The following is a 27,128-nucleotide window of genomic DNA, read 5'->3' on the forward strand; positions in this document are numbered from 1 at the left end:
GGGTCTCCAACCTTTTTTACCCGACGAGCTGCTTTTACACAATATGAACATCGGAGAGCTACTTATGTTCAAAAACACAACAAAAACGCAACTTAGGTGGAGTTCACCCAGAGGAATTACTTGCCAAGCTGGTATTTCAAAGACAGTGCCTTGAGTTTAGTCCTTATACTTTACTATATTAAACCAACTGTTCACAGATTGTGTTCAGCATGTTCAGAACAAACAGAAAATGCATCTAAAATTTGAGTTATCAAGTGTGTAGAGGTGTAGAAAGTCTTTGGCGAGCAACCTGAAGAGGCTTGGTGAGCATCTGGTAGCTCCCAAGCTACTGGTTGGAGATCTCTGCTATAAAGACAACAATCTGACTTTATTTTAAAAAAACACACTTTAAACATTTGTTTTGTGCTGTTTTCATTAACATGTTGGAGGACCTGTTATTTTGTGGGTTTGTCATCAACCTTTGTATGTTGCTGTTCACTTCACCCCCCCTTGCCTGTGTATGAATGTAGTGCATGAGTGAGTCAGTGGTTGGTTCAAGGGGCCGATGGGACTAATAGTAAATTCCCTAATAGTAAAAACAAAACAGCAATATAATGCTTGTTCTTTTGACACAATTTTTTTCTTTTCTGCTACAGACTACTATCGTAGCCACAGCTGCCCAGGGGTAGACCAACAGAGGCCAGGCTACCAAACTGTGCCATCGACCCCTCTATACTAAGAGTGTGACGGTAGTTGATCGTTTATGCGCACATGTCTCAAAGTGGGGTTGAGTATTGCCAACAGACTTAAAAACAGTATTCTAGATGCCTCAGCATTGATGTTTTACGTTTTGTTATTAGAAATGTCTCTGTAAGAATTGGATATCAATGAAATACAGGCACTGAAGCTGATGAGGACATTGCCCGGGGCTCCCCCCACAGGCAGCAGTGGGAATAACTTTCCGTTTTGGTTCACAGCGTGGTTAGCAGCTTCAGCACGGTGTGATGAACGCACTTGGAGAACTGATCCCATGTTTAATGCTGGATGTTTTAAATGTGGAGGACTGTTGTAGGCTTTAAAAATGATTCAATATGACCCAGGGAGTGCAGATTGAAGTGCTGACACCGTGGAAGAAGACACAGCCAAATAGGATTAGTAAAATGCTATATATGTTTCTGACAAAGAGCAATGGTATGACATGCTATATGTTTCCTAGAATGAGACTTCTTTAATAAAACTGTAAGTCTTATATTGCAGTACTTTTAGACCATGTTGTGATACGTCCAAAGCCCACATTGGCACCAAATTGACTCTTTTATGTCGTCTGAATGGATTCCAAAGATTTGGCTGCTTTTAAAGAGACAAAAACCCAACATTACAAATTACAAGTGGTCCTCTAAACAACTTGACATTTTATCAGCTGGAAGACTTTTCGAGGTGTATCACATATTGTAGTTTTGGAACCATCCACACATGCATGCGCACTCCTCATGCACTCCCTCCACGCGCTGCCCTTCCCGCCGGTGTACGGCGCCGCGGAAAGTGGAGTGTGTGCATTTCCGTAACACGCCACCGGCAAGGACACAGGAACAACAGCCGTCCCCTCCATTCTGTAACTGTAGAGCGGCTCAAACTGGGACAGAACACCACGCCAGGCCCACTCCGGTGTGCCTTACACCGCTTCCCCCGCGCAGCCGAGGAGCCGGGACAGTAGTGAGTCTGAACTGATGACACGTCCGGTCAAGCGGTCGACGGCATCACCACCAGCACAAGCACTTCTTCTGAGGCCCCGTGACCGAACAGCAGATTGTAAAATGAACGTTATTGGGATTACCGTGGCAAAGTCAGTAACAGTGGCACAGATAGAAGTTCTTCCCTGGGCTGGCTTTGGGGGACTCTACCTAAGGTGGGGTGGCCTCTTGAGGACTGGGGTGAGAGGGGTGTTATTTACAAATGACTGCAAATAAATATTTTCTTCCATTCTGGGTAGGGTGGTCAGTCAAGTTCCAGGGGGTGCAGGTGCCCACCCAATGCCCCCCTCTCTAGCTCCGCCCCTGCTCAGTAAGCGATTGACAAAAGAATTCACATTTTCATTGTTTGAGGAAGCACAATATATTGCATTCTAACCGAAATGAGTTATTTCAGTGCTGGGAATTTTTGAAAAGTAAACATCTTCCTTTTAAAAAAAACAAATGTAACAAAAATCCGAATAAATGTACTTTTGTTTTGACATTACGTGTATATAATAGTTTTTCCTGTACACTTAAAGATAACTTTTATCCTACTACACTGGGTTACAAAAAAAAACAACTTATTCAAAACATTTTTGCAATCCAGAACTTGAAAATGACATACATTTTTCTGCATCAAGTCAGGTTTTATGCTAAATGGATTTTTGGAAGTTTGATGTTTTTTTTTAAATTATTTTGAAAACTAGATTTTCCACTCAATGAGATACATTTTTGAAAATTGGGGTTTGCTTTATTTTAGTAGTTTCTATTTGAAATAAGACTTTGTGTACTGAAATAGACACACATATGCAAATGATGTTACAACAAACCCCAGTCTCCCCCTCACTGTGGAAAGACAGGCACCGGGATGGCAGATTATAAGGACAATGGGGTAAAGAAAAAAAAAAGAAAAGAAAGAAATTGACCTGATTGAGAAAAAAACGAGACACCGACTTTGTTGTTGTTCTTTTTTGCTATCTTAGCTTTCTCTATATTTTCATAACCTTATTATTGTTCATCTGTGTTTCGTGTGGCAGTTTTCACCTGCGTAAATTCCTACTTTGTGAACCCTTTCACTGACAATGACGGCAACAATAACTGTGATTCTGAATCGATGAAACACTTGAGCCACATATTCCAGTCAAAATATAAAAGTGTCCATTTGTGGCTCCAAGGCTATTTGTTGAGTTACAAAAAAAACAACAAAGCAAATGGAAGCATGAGTCAATCCCAACCCTCACACACTCCAAACAAATGTTAAAAAAGAAAAATCCATTGACTGCCCTTCAGTAACTCGCCGTCTGGCAAATATGATGCAATGTAGTTTGACCGCGAATGGCTTTGAAAACAGCAGAAATTTACGGTAACATTATTTTTCAAGATCTTGTAGCTTATTGATAATGAGAGCGTGTGACCACTGTGCAAAGTCTGCTCATGCTCCCTGAAGCACTCTTTCACAACGTGAAAGAGAACTGAATATTATCATTATGACCGTCCCGTACAGTCCTGACCTCGTGCTCATATTTATTTCCAAGTGTGTCTATTGTTGGAAGTGGGACTCCCCTCTCTCCTGGCGTGTCCCGTGTGGAGTGTGCCTGTCCAGGGCGGGGGTGTTACCTGACCCCGCCGGTGAGAGCCGGAGTGTGGTTCGGAGCAGGGAGGGGACTGTGGGAACTTGCTAACATGGAGCTCCCGTTACCCAAACGACCGAGAGCCAGTGACACTGGATAGGGCACTCTCATTTTCCCCAGCACCAGCACACCGCGGATCGAGTGCAGCGCACTTTCTAAAACACACGGGCTGACGGGCTGCGGTTAGGGAGTCTGGTTACAGAGCGGTGGCCGATTTGGAACAGTGGGGATCACATTGGAGCAGACATGATAGAGACAAGTATTTAATCTTTAGTAACGCTTGGTCATGGTGCACGGCGGCAGCTCCGCACAAAGATCCTCCTGTTCCCAACAATCCTACAAAACCAGGAAACACTTTCCTCACCTTTCCATCTCTTGCTAAGTGTTAATTATTTTCTTCTGTTTTGTTTGTTGCATCATAAAAATAAGTTCATTTGTAAAATAAATTATTGACCATGAGAAACCAATACGACTTTTTGGGTTAATTTTGACGGATAAAGTTCATGAAGAGTTCATTTGCAAAAATAGGTAAGTGCCATTGAAAAAACTAAACATATGTTTGAACATACACTTCATAAAAAGACACATTTGCATTTTTTTTTCTCACTGTGTGACATAAAACCAGAATTAACTTTTATTTTCTTTAGGTCAATTAGAATGAAAAAAAAAAATCTATTTGTCAAATTCCAAAAGACTGAGAGAGAGAATTTTCTAAATTTTTTATTACTTTTTACAAAACCAAAAGTTTGCATACACTAAGATGACCATACTTTTAAACAATTTGGGAAAGCCCAGATGATGATGTCATGACCTTGGAAGCACAAGTTTGGTTCATTCTTGGGTGAAATTTCAAGACACTTGAAGGTTCAGGTTTATCGGTTCAAACAATGATGGAAATGTCCAGTTGTCATACAGATCAGAAAGAAGGCGGGCTCTGAGTCCCAGAGATGAACGTGCTGTGTCTGAAATGTGAACATCAACCCAAGAACAAACAAAAGAGCTGGTGAAGACACTGAACCTGTAAGAGTTTGTCATTATCCAAGTGAAACAAGTCCTGTACTGACAAGGGCTGAGAGGGAACTCTGCCAGGAAGAAGCTCTTACTCCAAAAGAAACATCAAAAAGCCAGTTTGGTCTGACGGAAAAAAATACCTGAGAACACCATCCCAACTGTGAAATATGGGGGTGGCAGCATCATGCTGTGGGAGGGACTGGTGCATTTCACAAAATCGATGACACTATGTGGAAATATTGGACCAACATCTCAAGACATCAGCCTGGAAGTTAAAGCTTGGGCACAGATGGGTCTTCCAAAGCAAACTGCCAAACTGGCTACAAAGTGGCTTAAGGAAAACAAAGTCAATGTTTTGAAGTGGTCATCAAATAGTCCTGATCTCAATCCAGTTGAAAATGTATGGGCAGAGCTGAAAAGGCATAGGCACACAAAGTGGCTACAAATGTGTCAGTTACACCAGTTCTGTTTGGAGGAATGGACCAAAACTTCTGCAACTATTGTGAGAAGCTTGACCCAAGTTACACAGTTTGAAGGCAATGCTACCAAATATTAATGAAATGTATTATTATATGTAAATGTTTTGTAAAAAGTTATAAAAAATGTGTAGAAAATTCGATCTCTCATTCTTCTGGAATTTTGCATAAACAGACATTTTATATTTTATTTTAATTGATCTGAGACAAAAATGCAAGTGTGTCTTTTATAAGGTGTATGTAAACATATGGTTTAGCAGTGTATTTCATTACCAGATTTGTTTCAGTGCCATGAAAATAAAAAAGTCACTTCACAACTTCAGTTTCATAAGTGGCAAACAACAAATATCCAAAACAATAAAGAAAAAAAAAATCTTCTTTGTTTATAAGAACACTTTAAGCATTTTCAAGCAATTTTGCAAATGTCAAATCTTTTTTTTCAATCACAATTTGTGCGTTTTCATGCCTGTAATGTTCCCGTGAACGTGCAGGTAGACAGAGGAAGGCCTGAGGGAACAGCACCACCTGCACTTTGTCTCCTGTCTGCTGTCATATGTGTGCGTGTCTTTTGTCTCCAGTGGAAGTGTCTCCGGTTTGACTTTGCTCGGTGAAAGAATCGGCCCCGGGGTCAGCACTAGACAGAGATGAAGAGGAACGACGATGACGTACGTGAATGCACCCGGGAAACAAACACACAAGATTTGTTTGGCAAGTCTGTAAAAGAGGATGAAACTTTGCATGATAGTCAATGAAAAAAACACAAACCTACCTTTGTTTACCTCTAAGTGATGACCTTTTACTTTACAGAGCTAGTCATAATGCTAACATTGGATTACATGCTAGTGGATAGCTTCAAGTGCCAGGTATTTACTTCAAATGTACTACCTGCTTTATTTTCTCCTGCAAGAATGACACAAAACGGATTGAGTTTGTTTGTGTGTGCTAAATATGCGTCGGGAATAATTGTGAACATAGAAATCCTAGAAATGCCTTTAGCTATTTGAGCCTGATCCTAAAAATGTGTACATTTTGTTAGCGGTCAAATCCCGAGCCCCAATTAAATTTAACAATCTATCCATATACCCGCGCAGCAGTTAGCATTTCTGCTTCACAGCTAGAAAGTCCTGGGTTCGATTCCCACCAGGATGAGGACTTTCTGTGTGGAGTTTGCATGTTCTCCCCGTGTCTGCGTAGGTTTCCTCTGGGTTCTCTGGTTTCCCCTACCACTAAAAACATGTACAATAGGTGAATCCTCCAGCCAGGTGATTCTGACCATCAACCTGGCTCCACATCCCCAGGCGTGGCACTGCTGTCGCCCAATGCTCCTTACGGGTTCCCCAGTGGCATCGAAGGATGGGTCAAATGCAGAGGACAATAAAATATACAAAACAAACAAAAACTAATTAAAGGGGGGGTATTAAGCAAAATCGACTTTTTCAAGCTTTACATCGTGTTATTATGTCATTCCCTCATGAAAAACATGCCTGAAGTGTTGCCTTGGCACATTCACGTATTTTTGAGTAATCTGTAAAAACTCTGATGGCAGCCATTTTAGGGACAGATTTGCCTGTCCTCCTAGGAACGCCCCCACCTCCTGGAGACGCCTCCGAGCTTTCGTCACCAACCGAGTAACCAACCACTGCTCCTCAGCAGAACCCCCTCCCCACTGATGCCACAGACAGAGTGTGGAGGGGGCGTGTCGGAAAGGGTCAGAGGTTCTTAAAGAGACAGAGGCCTATTTCAAGACATTCACTACAACCATTTTGAGAGAGCAATTTTATACAAGGCAGTTATTCTAATTTACTGCATTTACCGACCAACAGAAGGTTTCGTCATCATTGTAGTGTGCTATAGACTGGTGCTATGTGATTGAAAAAAGCACAATACCCCTTCTTTAATAAGAAAACCAGGCGCAACACTAAACTATGGCGAGGTCTATTTTGTCCTTTTCATGGCATTTAATTTCCGTGGTTTCTTCCGACCCCACAAAATGCAGAAACTTACCTGAATTTGGTTTAGCATTAAATTCAGAGGCCACTTTTAAATGCTAATTTGTATTTTGTCTCTACATTCGTCATTGATTAGGAGATTTTTTAAATTGAAAAGGCTTAACTGTACCTTGGTGGTCATACTGCCTTTGCTCTGCCCAATCCCGTCAGACCTTGGAAGCTAAGCAGGGAAGGGCCTGGTCGGTACTTGGATGGGAGACCGTTTGGTAACACCAGGAAGCCTAGCGAATGTAGTGAGTGACTGAGTGGTTGGTGGTGGTCGGAGGGGCTGATGGCGGAGACTGGTTGCCTCGCCTCCGTCAGTCTACCCCAGGGCAGCTGTGGCTACAATAGTAGCTTTGACCACCACCGAGTATGGAGTGAACGAATAGTGCAATGTAAAGCGTCTTTGAGTGTCCAGAAAAGCGCTATATAAAAACAATGCATTATTATTATTATTATTATTATTATTATTATTATTAGCTGATTTGTTTTCGTTTCTTCTTTTTTAGCTTATGTGTTTTATTTACTTTTTTATTTTTTGCGCTGTGACCTTTGACAAAGATATGTTCAGAATAGGACACCATTCATCGGAACTTGACCCAGTCTGTATTATTTTTGTAAACATGCCAACAATGGTATTCCTTCAGTAACCACTTTTACGAGGAGGCCCTGAACATTACCGCAGCTCACAGTGTTGGCGTCTAAATGCCGGCTAATCCCACCTGAAACTCTTCTGACATAAACGCTTGACATTCTCCACATTTTTACATTGTTTTAGCATTAGAGCCCCGGGGGCGGCGCACCGAGCCTAATCCCCTTCCCACAGTCACGTGTGCCTCCGGAGCTTCCGTAGCCCTCCTCTCTGGACGTTACCTCAGCGCTGTGGCATTATCCCTGTCCCCTGTGACGCTCGCTCCACACGCCATTGTCTCCGTAATCTGCCCCCGTTATTGTTGCACATTTGACCCGGGCCCTTGTGTCGTGGCATCAGCTGACAGCGACCGGACAGCAGTGAGCTCAGAGGGAATGATTGGAAAAATGCGAGGAAAAAATTCATGTAATCTGGGACAATGGAGTTTATGGAGTATTTATAGTCATCAGGATGAACGGGACCAACCGGTAAACAGGTTCAGGGTCAAGTTTATGTATATGGCACATGAACGATACAAACCGACAAACTGCCCCAAAGCGCTGCACATACGCTCAACCATAGTCAAAAATATGAAGTCATAATGCTTGCTTTTGTGAGCTTTCAGAATATGCTGCTGTTCTATAAACAACAGAGACACTAATTGGTACAGACAAAATCATTCAATGCTATTTTTGAGCATGGTTCGGGAGCACTGAAGCCAGGATTTTTCAGCATGGTGGAAATAAAATGGGTAGATCGAACATCCTGGTGCTTATTAGAACTGAGAGGGTCAACCGAACGTTCTGCTTACTGACTGGATAATCATAATACTATTTTTCTCATATCAAAACAAACCGTTTTTGTTCTTTTAATCAAAACATCCGAAAATTTGATGCAATTCTTTCTATGTCTCAGTCTGTGTGGACCGGAAAATGAGCTCCTGCTGCGGTAGAGAGTTGTGGCGCATAGACAAGTCAAAAAGACAGAGAGCTAGAAGGAAGCGTGAGCTTATGAAATATTTGGATGAGAGGCAAAGGCAGCAGGGTTTGATTGTTTTACAGCAGGTTTTACTCCCAGACCTCTTTTTAAAGAGGGAGCACCATTGAATCATTGTAAAACGCTCCAAGTCCATTTTGCTTCACAGTATGTTCAGTGTATATGTCCTCGTAGGGCTGTGCAATCGAAATTCGATTACGATTTCATTTACAACAGTAAACGATTACAAAATTAGCATAATCGCAAAAAATCGACTATAATTGTATTTAATTTTTTTCATTAAAAAAAAAACAAATTTCAATTTTTTATTTTTTTTTTCCAATTTTTTTTTTTGGCAAAGCAGACTTGCGTTATTTCAGGCTTCTGGGATTATTTTCCCTTCGCTTTTCACGTGCCATGGCTCATGCTTTTGTCTGACATAAAAACAAACAGCGCTGTGTGATGATGTCATCAGGCCGCACTGCTCAGTTTGCTTGCGCAGGTGTGAGGGCTGGCCAGCAGAGGGCAGGTGTGAAACAGAGACCTCTTTTTAATCAAGGCGTACTTGAAATCAATTGTACTTTTATGACTTTCCAGAAAACATAAAATATCATCATAGCGTTTTGATTAATAAATAAATAAAATACAGATGGACTTTTTTTTAAAGGCAACAAATTATTGTTTGAATAATCGTGATTTTTATTTTTTCAATAATCAAGCAGCCCTATACAGTCCTCGTCAACATGTAAACCCCAAATCTTTCCTTCCTCCAAAGCTTAAATATTGTCTTCCTTCTTTGGAATTCACACTATCCTCCAGCTAAACTAATCCAACAGCTTCAGACAAGCTTTTTCTCTCGCACTACCTTTTGAACACCGGCTTACTCACTCCCCGTCTCAGGAGTGCGGCGCAGTTCCTTAATGTAAAGCGTGACCGAAAAAACATTTAGTCGGCGCGCCGGCTGGCATTAACCGGATTATAGCCGAGGTTCTTTGCAGTAAAAAGCTCTATTACCCCGCTCCATTCTCCCGATGCTCATCTCAAGAGGTAGAGAGAGTCGGTATCGCAAATGGCGACCGCTTTACCGGAAATGGTAGGCGTTGGGGCGATCAAAATGGCAGACCTTAATACATTCAGCTCACAGTAAGAAGGTCGATCCAGTCTCCGTGTTGGAGCCTTTCTGTTAGTTTGCATGTTCCGCCTGGGTTTGATTGAGAGTTCCTGTTGCTGACCGAAAAAAGAGTCCTACATGGAATCGCTGCAGACTCAAACTCTATTCGGCCCAGAGTAAAACATCATCTGGAACGGTTCAACAAAACTCGGGGGGGGACAGATCTTTGAAATCTGTGGCGCACTGACGCTGTGAATTGATCATCCTCCACGCTGTGCTCACTTGAAGCTGCTTTTCATCTTGTTTCGTGTTGGATATTGCAATTCTGTCTCGACGTGTTTCAATAAGACGTCTCCCAACAGACTTCATATTGTACAAAATGTCAATAAGCTGGAAGGTCGCGAGAGTCGAATATTCAGTCTCACCAAAATCTGTTATTAAAAAGGCTTGAGTTGATATATTGATTGACAACAACAAACTCTTTTACCGAAACTTAAAGGGACTACATGGAATTTAAAAATGCTAAAATGGTGTGCGCCTCCTGGAACCGCCACCTTAACGTGGTGGAGGGGTTTGAGCACCTGAATGATCCTGGGAGCTCCCTGGCAAGGTCTCCCATGGCAAACAGGTTCTAGGTGACGGCTCAGACAAAGAGCGGTTCAGATGCTTCTTATGAGAGACCAACAGGCCCGGTTTGAATAGTGATGCCGTCCTTGTGTGGACCCACCACCTGCAGGAGGAGCCATAGGGGCTGGTGCAATGTGATTTGGGCAGCTCCAATGGCGGCCCCCGCAGCCCGGCAACGGAAAAGTGGACGAAAATGGAGGGATTGATAAAATGTTGTATTCCCCCCCCCTTCATCCTCGACTCAAAAAGTTAATATTTACCTATCTCCATCATCATGCACAAGCTTAACATAGAGACTACAATTACGCATAAGACCTGAGGTGGTAGTAGCAAGTTAAAAAAAAGCCAGTTTCCATCATGTCCCTTTAACACCACGATGACGTCGGAAAAAGTGCAACAAACAAAAAAACGTTTTTAATAAATGTGAATATTTAACTTGCTTTAGCGCTTTGTTGTTTGGCCATGTTTTGAGACTTAGCTGTGATTGGCTAAAACGAGGTGCACTTGATCCAAGCAGTAGCACTGCAGTAGTACTTCTAAAAGTTAGTTCTCTTCTCGAAAGATTTCAGCCTTTCCAGACTGACGTCTGTGCAAGCTCTCTTTTTGAGTCATCATCTGTACTTTGTAGTCATATTTCCAGATCAATGTCACTGTGGTAATGAAAATTGCATTGTAATACCAATCTGGCTTGTATAATCAGTCAAGTAGCCTTCTTGGCTTTAAAGTATAGTTGTCTGCAACAACCATGTGACACAATGACAGGTAAAGGCACTATACCTACTTTTTTTTTTCATCAGATGGGTATTTTGACGAAATGCCTTTGAGGCCAAAGGTGGCAAATTTTTATTATTATTTTTTTTTTACCATCTCACCTAATGGGGTTAACTACACACAATATAAACAAATCATAATATAATGCAAATTTCCTGCATAAGGTATTGTGTCCACAAATTACCACAACATACTTTTATGGGGCAAAAAGAGGGTGAAAAAAGTCAGGGGGCCTTTAAAGGGGCTAGATGCAAGTTAGCCATTTATACTCACTACTGCCGCCTCAGGTCATACGTGTAACTGCACCTTCTATATTAAGCTCCTGCATGACGGCACTTCAGACCTGAAGTAACAACATTTTGAGTGACAGTGCAGGATTTTAGACGCAATTGTGGTGAACAGGTCTGAGCTCATTCTACACGTTAAGACATTGTTGGCACATGTAGGTGGAGGAAAATACATAATCTTAACTTTTTTAAACTCTGTATAGTCCCTTTAATGAAAGAAAAGAGAGAGAAAATAATCCAAAATGTGATATTATTTTTGATTCTTGTGAATGTTGTTCCCAGTTTTATTTTTCGGTACTTTATTGACGCTTCTAAAGCAAAAGCTCGTACAAATACCTTTCTGAAGACTTTCTGAAAATGGCCACATGACCCCCTCCTCTTTTGTAACGCTAAATCTCTGCTCACAGTTTTCAGTAGCGCTTGCATACAGTGGATGGATCTGGTCCTGTTTAAAAATGAATGAGCGCTGTGTGAAAGCGGCGCTGGTATTTAGACGGCAGTGATCTGGCGCTAGCTGGAGGGAACCATAGCTGCTGTTGTCTGCTTTAAAGACTGGCTCAGATTTAGTGCAGAAGCAACAACTCTGAGAATCCTACCAGAAAAACCTGTTCTGGCTTTGGTCTAATTAAGACGTATGAAAGTTTCAAACTGCTGAATGCATTAAAAGTTGTGCAGTGTGAAAACAAGCGGATGGCTGGATCATTTCTACAGCTTAACAAGCACTTCTGGGGAGGGAAAAAGAGCGACTCGGTGATTAAAATGTGCACATTTTAAGGAACGAGCTAGGAAACCAAACTATTGTTGTGCCTTTAGGCAAGACAGTGAACTAGTGAGGCCCAATCAAAGTATTATTCACAGGTAGAGTCGGGGACAAAGATACAACTGTGGCTCTGATGCCTATTCTACTAACTTTATATTCTGTCTCTAAAGGAAATGATTAGGAACATGCCTCTTTTGGCTGTGTAACACCTCATTTGAAAGCTAAGACCCACAAAACTGACATTTTTCCTTGCGCTGTTGCTGTGTTGTGTCACCTTTTGTATGTTTTTTTTTTCTTTTTCATTTTTGTCACATTTTTGTTGAGTTTTTGTGACATTTTTCTTGAGCTTTTGTCACATTTTTGTTGAATTTTTGTCACATTTTTGTTGAGTTTTTGTCACTTTTTGTTGAATTTTTGTCACATTTTTGTTGAATTTTTGTCAATTTTTTTTGAATTTTTGTTTAATTTTTGTTTAATTTTTATTTAATTTTTGTTTAATTTTTGTTTATTTTTTGTCACATTTTTGTTTAATTTTTGTCACATTTTTGTAGAATTTTTGTCACATTTTTGTTTAATTTTTGTCACATTTTTGTTTAATTTTTGTCACATTTTTTTGAATTTTTGCCACATTTTTGTCACATTTTTGTCACATTTTTGTCACATTTTTTTGAATTTTTGTCACATTTTTGTCACATTTTTTTGAATTTTTGTCACATTTTTGTCACATTTTTGTCACATTTTTGTTTATTTTTTGTCACATTTTTGTTTAATTTTTGTCACATTTTTGTAGAATTTTTGTCACATTTTTGTTTAATTTTGTCACATTTTTGTTTAATTTTTGTCACATTTTTGTTGAATTTTTGTCAAATTTTTGTTTAATTTTTGTCACATTTTTGTAGAGTTTTTGTCACATTTTTGTGGAATTTTTGTCACATTTTTGTGGAATTTGTAATTATTTTTTCTATCATTTTGTTGTTGTTTTTGTCCGTGTTTTTCTCATGTTTTCATCCTCTTTTTCTCGCTATTTTGATGCTTTTCTTTTTAGCTTTAAGACTTGGGTAAAGCTCGGTTGAGGCGGGACCGGTGGCCCTCGAGCCAGTGGCCCCTCTGTGCTCTTCCAGAATGGACATATGGCCAGTCCGCCCCTGGAAGTCCGATTTACAATTCAGTAGCAAGCATGTCACGATTCACATTTTGTGAGTCGCTATTATCATGAAGAGGAATAACCATTTTACAGTTCTTCACAATTATCAAATGCACAGGGTTCTTTTGGGACTCTTCCTTCGGCAACTTTTCCAATGATCATGATTGTGGATAAGACTGTCTTGTATTAACACTTTACTGAGCTTTTATAACTGTGGTAATTGGTTAATATTGACCTACCTATTTTGTTGTGACATAAATTATAATAAATAAATAATAAATAGAAACAAAAAAACGTGAAATTATGTCAAAAACCTAGTATTTCCCCGCAAAAAATGTCAGGAAAATATACAAAAAGAATTTTCCAAAAGAATACAATACATGAAACACAAACTACATCTATTTTCACTCACTGCGGAACGAGTAACTGCTAAGAGTACAGATACTTCATTTGAATATTACTCAAGTTTATGGTAAAACTACTCTTAAGAAGTATACAACTACTTTAAAAAGTTACTCGAGTACATGTTCTTGTGTAATGTATTGCCTCTGGAGCATGGATACAGTGAAGAGAACATGACATCTCCACAGAAAACCTGGGTGGTGTTGTGGTGAGAGTGCTAGCCACAACCAACAACATACAAACTCCTTGCACTGACCACTGCCACCAAGTCTGTAATGCATAGACGATCCACCAGGGGGTGCTGCAGCGCCCTCAGCACCCTGGGTTCCCACGGCCTTGTACATAATAATCGAATTCAACTTTGGTACTGAAATAAGGGACTAAATTTACAAGTACTTGCACTTTTAGCAAAAAATAGCTAACTGTCTTAGCTTTAATGCTAATGCTAGTTGCTAAGTAAGGCAAATGCAAAGCCCACTTGATCGAAATGGTAAACTGTTTTTTTCTTTGTATCAGGTTAGGTCCGTTTGCCAGTCATGCCTATATTGTAAATGCCGCCATATTGCACAGTTGAATCGATCTGCCGTGAGGAAGAGTCCGAATGGGCGCAGTGTATTTCTAACGCATTGACGTCGTAATCATCTGCAGTTTGTCATGTCCCGATGATTGACACGTGTAAGGAGGTTTCTGGGTTGCCTTTGTTGCTCTCGCGTTTGGGGCCGATGAGCCGGGGATGGAGCAGATGTTCACACTCCTCTGTTTACGGTCCCACTATGGAAACATGGCCCACTTCGGCTCATCTGAACTGATCAGGACACCGCCAACACGTGCCGATGCGAAACACGCCGCTCCGAAAACAGAGTGAAGGCAAGAGAGGAAACGAATGGGGTTTGGATGTAAGGCATGTTTTATTTAGGAGCACATGTTTTGTTTTGTTTTCTTCACAAATGTCGTCAACTAGAAAAAAAAAAAAAAAAACCTTTAAAGGTGCATTATGCAACTTTTTATTCGGAAAAAAAAATGTTTATATGTGCATATTTGACCTTGTAGTGACCCGGCGGCTGTGAGAGTGGTCAGCATGACGCCTTTACCTTCAATCACGGCGGCCTCTACAACAATACAGGATCAATTGTTTTGTAGGTTTCTGGTGAGAGGGTCCGTCAGCAGCGAAAACCTTCCAAACAATTGATCCTGGAGTGTCCTAGAGACCACTGTGATGGAAAGTAAAGGCGCCATGCTGACCACTCATACAGCCGCTGGGTCTACAAGATCAAGTGTGCACAAATATCGACTTTTTTTTTTTTTCCGCAAAAAAAGTTGCATAATGCACCTTTAAGGCGAGACACTGCAGGTGAATAGGGGGAAAAAAAATATATACATTTTCTCAAAACTTCTGCTGTAGATTACTGACATAAATATGAGAAGAAAATGTATTGCAAGTTTTCTGTCATTTTATGTTTCCCTATAAAAATTAGACATTTTATGCCTAAAAACTGTCAAAATTGTTATATTTTCAGCGACAAAATCATTATAATGGACACACACAGGTTTAGATTGATTGTTATTTATATTGTTTTTTTGCATATTAGTTACTAAGATTTTTTCAGAGGGGATTTTGGATCTTGTTTAGTTTTTGAATAAGCCATTCATAAGTGAAAAAATCTGTGTTAAAAAAAAATATAATAATAATCTAATTTTGCCTTGTTAGATCAGGCTAGGAATTAGATATAAAAAATTATTTCTGGAAAAACCTTCAAAATTTAGTGAAGTCCAAGACTTGAAAGTTTGAAGTCTGTAGGAGCTACTAACATGGTGAGGTCGTTGCATGAGTGGAGCAAAGTAATTTTGTAATTTTGAGAAAAGCGGCCATGAAGTTTTGTAACGTGTGCGAATGTGCAAGAACATTTCCTTCGGTCTTTTGTACAGGTGGCTCCCAGAAAGGAAATGCCCATATTTGGATTATAGCGTCATCTCAGGCACCCATCGCAGAATACGTGGATGTAAAATATGTTAATATTTGCGAATAAATATGTTTGGGAAAGCTGACTTTGCAAAACGATGTTGTAGCTACTTCCTGGATATCTAAGTTTCATACTCTGACATGAAACCAAGGGAGAAAAACTAGCTAAAAATCTCCATGTTGACCACTACATGAAAAATCTATATTTTCCCCTGCCGTGTCTCACCTTAAACACTTCAAAAAGTAGTTTTAGCTTTAACAATAAGTTATTGTTGATGTTACAACCTGACTCACACATGACTTTACTATCTCACTTCAACATCCCTCACTCACACAAAACAGAGGCGCTCTTTCATGTCCCCGTGGCCTCTCATCTGCTCTGTGTCCCCCCCCACTCACGGGGAACACTAACTGCCCCACTGACTCACGCGATGACGGACACTCCGCAGCCTTCTCGACATACGCCCCCCCCATACCCAATACTACCTGTCCCGCTACATTTACACCCCCGCCCCCCCATCTCTCCGGGACGCTTGTGTTGTGTCAATAATACACTGTCAGTCAAACTCACCCTCCTCTCGTTGGGTTAATGCCCCCCTCAGAAGCCAGAGGAGCTTGGCCTATGACCTCTCCCATGATCCCTTGCAGCTACTGGTCTGGGGTTGTCCTGGGTGGCTGTCCACCGGCCGCTTTGATCTCGAGCACATTTGGGAAACTCGTGAGATTGAGAAAATACACAGGAGTTGTTGTGAATTGGTTTGGTTGTTTAGCATTATAGGGATGCACAAAACAAATGGGGATAAGCTATTTGACAGCTGTCTGTGCCTAGATGGTGTAATACAAAATAAACATGTTTTTTATTTTGGCAAACTGAAAGAAGGGTGTGCATGAATTTTAACTTGCTTTTTGAAGGATCTGTTTTTATGCCTTTGTTTGCTTTCATTTTGTAATTTCTAACAACCCAATTCTAATGAGTTCAGAAGCACGTTTCATAACGTCCAGGGTCACAATTATTACAATAATGTTCTTGGGGGGAAAGTGTTTAAATTAATGCACAGTATCTTTTCACAAATGTCTACTTTCACAAATAACTTTAGGAGGAAAAAAAACGTTTTAATTCCTCTACCCTGAAAACGCTCCTAAAGTCATTATATTGAATTAGCACAAAAGTAATTTCACAACTTTTAGGGAGCAAAACTGTCATGGAAATGTAACCGACAAATGTCCTGCAAGATCACAACTGCTGCACACAACTGCTTTTTTTCTTCTTTTTTTTTTTTTATTAAATGCAATATTTTCTTCTTCATAAATATCTGGTTGGAAATGGAAAATCAAGTTCAGTAAGTGCACATGGGATTAAAGATCAACAGGCTTTTAATCGTATTTAATGTTGGTGCTCCACAGGGATAAGTGTTTGGGCCGAAACTTTTTCAATGATTTATGTATAATGTCAAAAAAACTAAAGTTCATTTTCAAAACAACACATCAGACATAATCTAAAGCAACTTTGAAGCCAACTATCCATCCGTTACTCCGTTGATAATGTAGACACTAATGCCATCTTCATTCAACACACTGCAGAGGAATCCAGGTTGTATGTTGCTATCCACTCCCGGTGAAATCATTTGAAACCATATTGGGGTTCTGTTGGCTTCCACAGGGATAAGTGTTTGGCCCGACACTTTTTCAATGATTTATGTATAATGTAAAAGAATAACATACAATTCAATTTCAAAACAACACATCAGATAGAATATCTAAAGCAAGGTTGCATGTTGCTACCTCACAAGAACACATAATCCAATCCCAGCAAAATCATCCCATCTGGAACCATATGGGGAAGTGGACCCAATTCTGTCAATGATCCTTTTCTGTGGCTGCCTCTAGACAAAGCAAATCAACATAGCCATGGTAAACAGCAAGAGATGTCCCGCCTCCACCAAAGTTTTGTGTTTCGCTCACAGAAAAGGTGCAATTGTTTTTCACTTCAGTAAAATTGCAGTTGTATTCAGTTCTCTTTACTGGGTGAAATGTTTCGCAGTATGGCTTTAAATGTAAAGGCGGGCCCCCATAACAGCACAAACTTCAACTTCAAACCACAACTTCAGCATCAAATGTCTGCTGACTGCCCACTTTTTCTCAAATCCATACCACATCCAATTTACTTTGCTGCCTCTATAATATCCGATATCTAGTCTACTACTTTGTACTATTTCTGTACAATTTTCCCTCATCATTTCAGAATACTTGGCCTATCTTTCACGTGTGGGCTCCTCTGCTACGTCCATTTGAGGACTTCTTTTACGGCGTGCTGATAGGATGATGTGGAACTCAAACGGAATTGGAGAAACGATGCTGATTCTGCAGTCTCGACTTCAGAGGATAGCATTTTAATGGGGCTAGAATGAGTGTGCCCCGGCTGCTAATGATCCGCAAGTCATAACCAACCCACTGTGCGCCGTAAATCTGCGCGAAATAAAAACATTGCGAGGTTAACTGCTCACTGTTTTGCGAAAATACTTATGTTCGCGTTCAGCTCCAGTGGAATGCAATTCTTCTGCCATTTTAAGTTGTAATACAGTGCACAGACTATATACTGTACAGATTTTTTTTCTCCAACATTTTGTGCTGATGATGCTAAGGCCAGAGTATGCCTCCCCCAACTCTGAGGAAAATAATTCAACTAAAATTCCTCTGGTAAGTACCTAGCTTTAGAGGAACATAACTGAGCCAAGTTTTCTCTATAAACAGAAACTTTAGTGTCATGGGGAAAAGAACATCCATAAAATATCGATGAGAACCTCTTTGGTCCAAAAACTTCTCACATAATTACCCTTGTGTTTTATCTGCCCTTTTTTTTTTGCGTCAATTCTTATTATTACCACGTTCTGGGGTTCAAGAGAACAAAGAGGGTCCAACGCTGGGATGTTAGGTCTGAAGTGGCTAGTTAAAATGCATGATAGCGGTCTGGTTTACATAACAGTGACAGGTTGTTGTAACGCTACGGCTAAGCAGTGGAATTTTCCCCAGTGTCCTCCCATCCAAAGGTTGACGGTTCAATCAAATATGCAGCAGAATACATGGATTTTCAGGTTTATAGTTTAAAATGTTAGGGTGGAGGATCCCCAGAACCCCCTCTCAGTAGCAAAACTCTAAATCAAGTATTAAAATGGTGTAAATTCACAGTCATCCACGTGGTTAATTCAAGCTTGTTGGCAGCAGTAAATAACCATGTCATCAGCCTGGGCTTAAACATAGTCAGAGTTGAGGCCTGTCTTGTGTCTTCACAGAGGCTGTACCAGACCTTTGCTGCATGAACCTGAAACGCAGCCTATTTAGTCGTGACTCTAGGAATCACCAGAAGACCCTTCCAGAGGTCCTCAAGGCCCAAGATGGTTCATTCGGCTGTAACATGTCAACTATATACTGTGGTGACCGATCATGAAGATACTTGTACACAAACAGGGCTATTTTAAAGTCTATTCGCACTGGGCTTATATGGTCGTATTTCCTGGTTCTGGTCAGAACTTGAGCAGCAGTATTTTGGATATACTGCAGCTGTCTAACAGCTTGTTTAGAAAGGCCAGTGAGCAGGCCGTTACAATAATCTAATCGGCTGGAGACAAACGCATGGAATGAATCTCTCCAAGTCTGGTTTAGACATGATGGGCCCAATCTTGTCTTTCAAAACACAGACCATAGCAAGTAGGAGTATCTTGCAGCTCCTAGCGAATTTAAGTGTAAGTGTCAAATAAAAGGAGCAGTTAAGAGACTATTGAGGAGCAGACAGCATCATGAAGTCCAAGAACACACCAGACAGGTCCGGGATAAAGTTATTGAGAGTATAAAGCTGGGTTAGGTTATAAAAAGATTTCCAAAGCTTTGAATATCTCTCAAAGTACAGTTAAATGGAAAGAGTGTGGCATCATAGCAAACCTACCAAGACCCGGCCGTCCTCCTAAACTTACTGACCGAACAAGGCCAGCACTGATCAGAGCTGTTACTAAGAAGCCTATGATGACCCTGGATGAACTGCAGAGAGCTGCAGGTGGGGGAAACTGTCCACAGGACAACTATTAGTCATGCACTGCACAAATATGGCCCTTACCATTGGCTGTATCTGGTGTTGGTTGTGGCCACAAAAACTTCCAAGAGGAGGCTTCAGTTGGAGATTGAAATGTTGCCGTCTGTCAAAAGAAAAAGATATGTCCAGTTGTCTACAATAAAATCAGGGCTGAAACCTTTTAATTTACTACAGTATGAAAAAACAACAAGCTAGTAAAAGCAGTCTAGCCTAATCTGTACACATGTAACATTAAGACACTCCTTGCTATTAGCTTTTAGTTGAAGTCCCATTACAGTGACACACACAGTAGTTCCACAAACTCGTATTCAAATTCGCACCACGACCTGACAGAGCAGAGAGGGCCTTTTTTTCCTCCTCTTTTTTTTTTTTTAAGTCGCAGAAACGTGGCTCTAAAGGCAGGAAAACGCAGGGATGGGAGGAGAATGTCAGGGAAGTCGGTGTAGTCGCGGAGGTGGAGGCGAGGAGCGCGGTGATGGGCTGTCCGCGGCTAACTACCTGACAGAGCCGGAGCGGGAGCCGTGTTAGCAGAGGCATCACAGAGCGACCGTGAATCAGCAGCGCTCTAAAACAGGCGCGCCATGCCTCCCCAGAGCATCACTGTCTGAGAGGAGAGACACCGGGGGAGGAAAGAAAAACTCGCACTTACAACCTGGGTATTATAGCAATTTAAAGCCCGAGGTTTCGATGGTGACATGTTCGGGACGATTTCCGCGGATATTTGAGCCAATTACCGGAGCAAAACTAAGGGGTTAAGAGAAAGAGTTTCCCGGAGCGCTAACATTACTTCTGCGGGTGCGGCGAACAGACACCTATTCTGCAGATTTTGTGTGGCCATTGCAAGGACACAAAAAACTCCTTGTCTCATTAGCTGAATCCTGGATATAATTTTAAGAGGGATCGAGCCACAAGCGCATCTTTGAGTTATCGTTGGGTCTTCACCATAGGCTTTTATTAGCTCCGAGTGACAGGGTAGACTCCAGGATATTTTGTTTCAGCTGTTTTCAATTAAGGGGAGACACTACAGGCAAAACTCAATTTTTTCAGTTTTCAGGTTTTTTGGCCAAATTGGTCTCTGAACATATAAGCTTTCACCCGGAAACAGAAAATATACCTAATCTTCACAATAACATGTTTAAATATTGCGCTGATTCAATGTTTGCCCATAGACTTATATGGGAGAATGCAATTTCAAGGGCCTTTTTCTCAAAACACATTTTTCTGTCATTGTGGCGACGCTATGTCCACGTCAGTCGGACCTAAAGACTTCACATTTTCCAGCCTTGGACTGAACAATATTTGTAAGATTTTTTCAGAGGGATTTTTTTATTATCTAATCCCTGGCCCCATTTATTGAGTTTAAATGTCCAAAAATAAGGCGAAAATTACATTTTTACAAATTTTTCCACTAAAAAACAGCTTATTTTAAAACTAAACAAGATATCCAAAATCCCCTCTGAAAACGTCTTGGTAACTCATTCATCAATAAAATGAAACCATAAATTTGAATGTAGCTCTATCCATTTCGTCGCCAAAAAGATGGAACATTTGGGGCATTTTTAGGCATAAAACACCTTGTTCTTATATGAAAAGATAAAATGACAGAAAACTTGCAATGTATTTTTATCTCACATTTATGCCAGTGATCGACAGCAAAAGTTTCAAATTGATATCTGTAAATATACATTTTTTCCCTATTCACCTGCAGTGTCTCGCCTTAATGTGGCATTTCTAACCAACAAAGTGTAAAACCGCGATTAAGACGTGTTTGAGATTATGACCAAACACCCGCAAGTCGCATAATGAAGCAGAGAAACGGTTATGAATCCGCAGTCGCCCAGAGGGAGGGCCATCTAGATTGTGAGGTCAACATGCTTGTTTGCCAATGTGGTGCACTGCACGAATGCGTCAATGCGTGTCAGCTCTTATTATCGGATGCCATTGGATGGACGTTGCTGTCCCAGGCCAGAGTTAAAATAGCACAGTGCAAACTTTAGTGTTCACCCACCAGCCATATGAGTATGAGCAGAGAGAAATGTGCGCATAAACTCAACCCCAGGAAGAATCGGGACGTTAGAAATGAGTTGGCAAAGCTAGAAATGTACTAGTTCCCGTATAAGCTTAGTACTTTTGTGTCTACCTGTTACTATGACCTTGAAAGTTCCCATTTGCCAATTCAAAAAGGAAATCAATCTGGGATCGCTCCGATTTACGTTATTTGAGGAGAGGACAACCTTTTGGCACATTTGCTACTGATTGGCTCAAGCGCGCCTCGTTTTAGCCAATAACAACCAACTCTCAAAACAACAAACCGCAACAATGGCAAATCCATTAGATATTTCGTTTTTTTTTAAAGTGTTAGGTGTGCTTGCAAGTCTTTCAAAGCATACCTCGTTATTTCCCAGCGTTGTCATGCCGTTAATTCATATTGACAAGACTTTCTAAGCTGCTGCAAGTGTTATGCCTGACATAGGGCTGGGCAATTAATCAAAATCACAATCTTTACTTGAGTCAATCTTAATAATTGTCTTGGGACTTTATAATTGTCAGGTTTACAGCCATTTCTTTGGCAGAAATAGGTCCTAGTTTTGGAGTTTGGATGAGACAATGGAAGGCTTTTGCATTAAATGACATTGAAGTAGAGCATTTATTTTAGTTTGAGCTCAGGTTTGCTGATATGTTTGAGTCAGGAATCAGCTCCATTTATTTAACTTAAATTTTAAAAACTATAATCTAATCAAAAGGGTTGGCCAGGGTTGGGGACTAATCGGCTTAAAGGAACAGGCCACCTTTTTTATATACTGAAATATGTTTTTACCTTAGCTTAGACTAGTTGATGCCTGTCTGGTCTTTGTGCGTGCCCTGAGTCACACAAAACAACCAAAAATGTTGTTAGCATTTGGCTTCTCCCAACATATTCCTATAGCTCCAAATGGGGGTGAAGTTGGAAACGACCACGCTCTTCCACGGGCACACACAAAGACCAAACAGGTACGTATCAACTCGTCTAAACTCAGATAAGAACATATCACAGTATGGAAGAACTGTGTTCCCTCAGTCCCGCAAAACGACCAAAGATGTTGTTAGCATTCCTATAGCTCCAAACGGCACGCACTTACCAACTCGTCTAAGCTCAGGTAAGAACATATCACAGTATGGAAAAACGGTGGCCTGTTCCTTTAAGTGGCACAAGATGGATTCTAGGTAATTCTAGGTAAAACAGTCATCTCAAGGTAGCAAAAGGGGTACCAGATATTTCCTGTGCAAACTTTGACTTTTGAAGTGATAAACAAAAGTTAACTATAGTAAAAAACAAGGAGGGCAAACCTAAAAATTGTAATGAAAATGCTGAAGACCAAAAAAGCCATCAACGGATCGATAGCAGCTTTCTAAAACTGAATTCATCTGCTGATTAAACAGTTTCTTGCCATGCCAGTGCCTGTTCTTGCGCTCTATTGTGCGCGCCTTGTATTGATGTCCATGCCACAAAGCCACAATAGCAGTCTGTAAACAGCTTCCACTCTGTGTCACGCCCCATCTTCTCTCGGCAGCTCCTCCGCGGGCCGACTCGTCACCGGTTTGTGGTGCAGAGTTGTTTTGACATATCACCGCGCCTCTCCTACTGTTTCACAACGTTCCTCACAACAACAAAAAAACGCTCCGCAACATCTAACGGGAGGTTGACAAATCCAGCGTGAGTTATGGGCTAGATTTGTCACACTTATTGTTTTGGCCATGAGATCACAAAGGGGCTGGAAACCGCCAGCGTTCCAGGCATATTCAGTGTGGTTATCAAAACAAATGCATTTGGAGCTGATTGGAGGAACGTTATTCATGTTGGTTAAAGAGGAAAATAGCAATGTGAGATGAAGGGCATATATTTCCATGAATAAAAGTAGATACAATAGATATGTCCTGATTTTGGAGTCCTAATAGTTTTTTCAGGGCATCGTTTTCTTTGATATCTTTTTTACATCCAGATTTACAATATCTATGCATAACTATACTCGCAACTATACACTGTGTGAATATCATTTGTTAATAGATGGCAGGATTGTGATGTCACTTCGTTAAGCACTATGGGATTGGCAGCAGACTTTTTCCATAATAAACTAATGGAGATTTTAGAAGGTAAAATATTGAAGTTATTGTACACATTCAAATATTTGAACACTAGTGTGTCTGTCCAATGTAGTAGTCACTCAGCAGATTTTCTTCTCTTTTTTTCGTGTTTTTAATCAGTGTTAGTTTCTACATTAAAATCATAGATAAAGGGACTATGCGGAGTTTAAAAATGTTGAAAGTATTTTTGAAAGTATTTTCCTTCCCATGTCCAGCTTCCAGCCATGTCCTAATGTGTAGAATGAGCTCAGACCTGTTCACCACAACTGCCTTTAAAATCCTGCACTGTCACTCTGAGAGCTGTTACTTCAGGTCCGAAGTGTCGTCATGCACGACCTTAATATATATATGCTGCAGTTACGCGTATGACCAGAGGTGGCAGTAGTGAGTATAAAATGACCAACTTGCAACCAGTGCGATATTTTGCGATATTTGATGGCTGAATGCTAACGGCTATAGGTGTGACGTCACGACTTCCACTTCCGGGTCCTAGCCAACCGGCAAATATGCGAGAAAAAACCCTAAAAAACTCTTTAAAACATTTCTGAAACTTAACGGAGACTTACGGAACCTACTTATTTCTCAGACTCAGTGGCCAAAAATGCCGCACCTACTATTAAAAAAGTATTAGGCTATTTACTAAAGTCGGTACTTCCGGGGTTAGCGTAGCTGCTGTGCCTTTAGCATCCTTCTCCGCTAACCCGGATGTACCAATTTTAGTAAATATTACTTTTATAGCAGTAGGTGGAGCATTTTTGGCTAATGGGCCTGATAAATAAGTATGTTCAGTAACTCTCTGTTGAGTTTCAGAAATATTGATTGTGGTATTAAAGAGTTTTTTGTAGTTTCTTGCACATCTGCGGACCCGGAAGTAGAGCTGTGACGTCAAATACATTGAGTAGGCTAACAAACTCTGAAAAGTTACCTGGACTAGCCGACTGGCTAACTGTCTGCATACGTTAGGATTGAATGCTGCTTCTCCTTTTTACTCCTATGAGTCTTATTGGATAACCTTTGCTAGCACCCACAAACATAAAAATACTGACTTTCATAAGCATAACAGGCTCTGTGCACGGAATGTTTTTGGCTAACTTTGGCCAGTGTACGGCAAATACTACTTCCTATCCACATTTTAATAATAAAATACGATTTAAAAAGCCAAAATAAAACTAAAATAAACATTAAGCAGAGTATGTTTCATGAAAATTTGGTCAGACAGTGGTGCTATTTTCCGTTGTTGTCTTAATGTTAGCCTTAAGCTTCAAGGCTAAAACACTTGCACTTATTACCACAGAAGTCTCCTCCAATTAAATGTTTACTTCTTGTGCAAAGGTTTTAAAATGCAATTATCAAACAACTGCTTATTTTCTGCCACGTACTGTTTTCAGCAAGACACGGCTAACTCTTCACTAGAGAACACTTGAGGAGCTGGAGGAAATACAGTGCCTCTCGAAAGTATTCATACACCTTGAACTTTTGCACATTTTGTCATGTTTACAACCCTAAACATAAAGATTTTATTTGTATTTTTTTACTGAACGATCACACACAAGTAACAGACAACTGTGAAGTGAAAGCCAAATGATACATGATTCTGTTATTTTTCAAAAAATAGAAAAGTGAAAAGAGGGGCGTGCATAAGTATCCATACAGCATGTTTGTGGAACCCCCTTTTACTGCAATAACAGCAGAAAGTCTTTTGGGGTTTAACTCTACAAGATTTGCACATGTAGAGACTGACATTTTAGCCCATTCATCTTTACAAAACAACTCAAGCTCTGTCACATTAGAAGGAGAGCGTTTGTGAACAGCAGTTTTCAGATTATTCCACAGATTTTCAATAGGATTTAGGTCAGGACTTTGACTGGGCCATTCTAACACATTAATATGTTTTTATTGAACCGTTCCATTGTAGATTTATCTTTGTGTTTAGGGTCATTGTCCTGCTGGAAGGTGAATCTCCGCCCCAGCCTCAGTTCTCTTGCTGACTCCAGCAGGTTTTCCTCCAAAATGTCTCTGTATTTGCCTCCATCCATCATCCCAACTATTCTTACAATCTCCCCAGTCCCCGCTGAGGAAAAGCAGCCCCACATCATGATTCTCCCCCCACCATATTTGACTTTGGGGATGGTGCACTCAGGACGATGAGCAGTGTCAGATTTGCTCCATACATAACGTTTTGCATTTGGCCCAAAAAGTTAAATGTTTGTCTCATCTGACCAAACCACCTTCTTCCACATGGAGCTGTGTCCTCCATATGACTTCTAGCAAACTTCAAACAGGATTTCTTATGGCCTCCTTTCAATAATGGCCTTCTTCTTCCACTCATACATGAAGGCCAGATTTGTGTAGATACGACTTATAGTTGTCCCATGTACAGATTCCCCCAGCTCAGCGGCAGCACTTCGCAGTTCCTCCAGAGTTATCTTGGGGCACTTGGTTGTATTTCTGACCAGTGCTCTCCTTGTTTGGTCTGTTAGTTTAGGCGAACAACCGTGTCTTGGTAAGTTGGCAGTGGTGCTTTACTCTTTCCATTTCTTAATGGATTGAACAGTGCTCCGGGAGATGTTTAAATCTTGGGAAATCTTTGTATAACTTAACGCTGCTTTAAACTTCTCCACAGCTTTATCCCTGACCTCTCTGGTGCTCCTTGACCTTCATGATGTTGTTTAGTGACCAATACACTCCGACCACAGCTCTGAGGGCCTAAAAAAACAGCTGAAATTATATTTGAGTAGATTACACACAGGTGGCCTCTATTTAATGGTTAGGCCAAGGTTTCTGCCGTCATTAGGAATGGTATAAAGGCAATTTAATACACTCAGAAAATGCTGTATGAATACTTATGCATGCCCCACTTTTCACTTTTCTATTTTTTGAAAAATAACAGAATCATGTATCATTTTGCTTTCACTTCACAGTTGTCTGTTACTTGTGTGTGAACGTTCAGTAAAAAAATCCAAATAAAATCTTTATGTTTAGAGTTGTAAATATGACAAAATGTGCAAAAGTTCAAGGTGTATGAATATTTACGAGAGGCACTGTAGGCTATGTGTGCCGTTAAACAAATCTGGGCAACTTTGTGGTTGAAATTAATTCCTTATAGTTTTACAAAGTAGAGTAGAAAGTACAAACAAATAAAGGAAGGAAATTGAGTGCTTTATGAACTTAACTGATAATTTGTTTAAGTGCCACACAATAGTATTCCCCATACAACAGCATTCCAACGTCCGTCCCTGAAAGCCTCCTGCTTGTCCGTCTCTCCACAGCAGCATTAGCTCTCGGATTCCCCTCATTCCTCTGCCCTGTCCCAGCCTGAAACAATAGTGTGGTATGTGGGGACAGCACGGTGACACAGGCGGCTCTATTGTGGTCCCTGGGCTCCTCCTGTGTTTGTGTGGGATAGTGGAGGGACCACTGATGGTTTTCACAGCTC

Source organism: Gobius niger (assembly GCF_951799975.1).
Source record: "Gobius niger genome assembly, chromosome: 9".
NCBI lineage: Eukaryota > Metazoa > Chordata > Actinopteri > Gobiiformes > Gobiidae > Gobius > Gobius niger.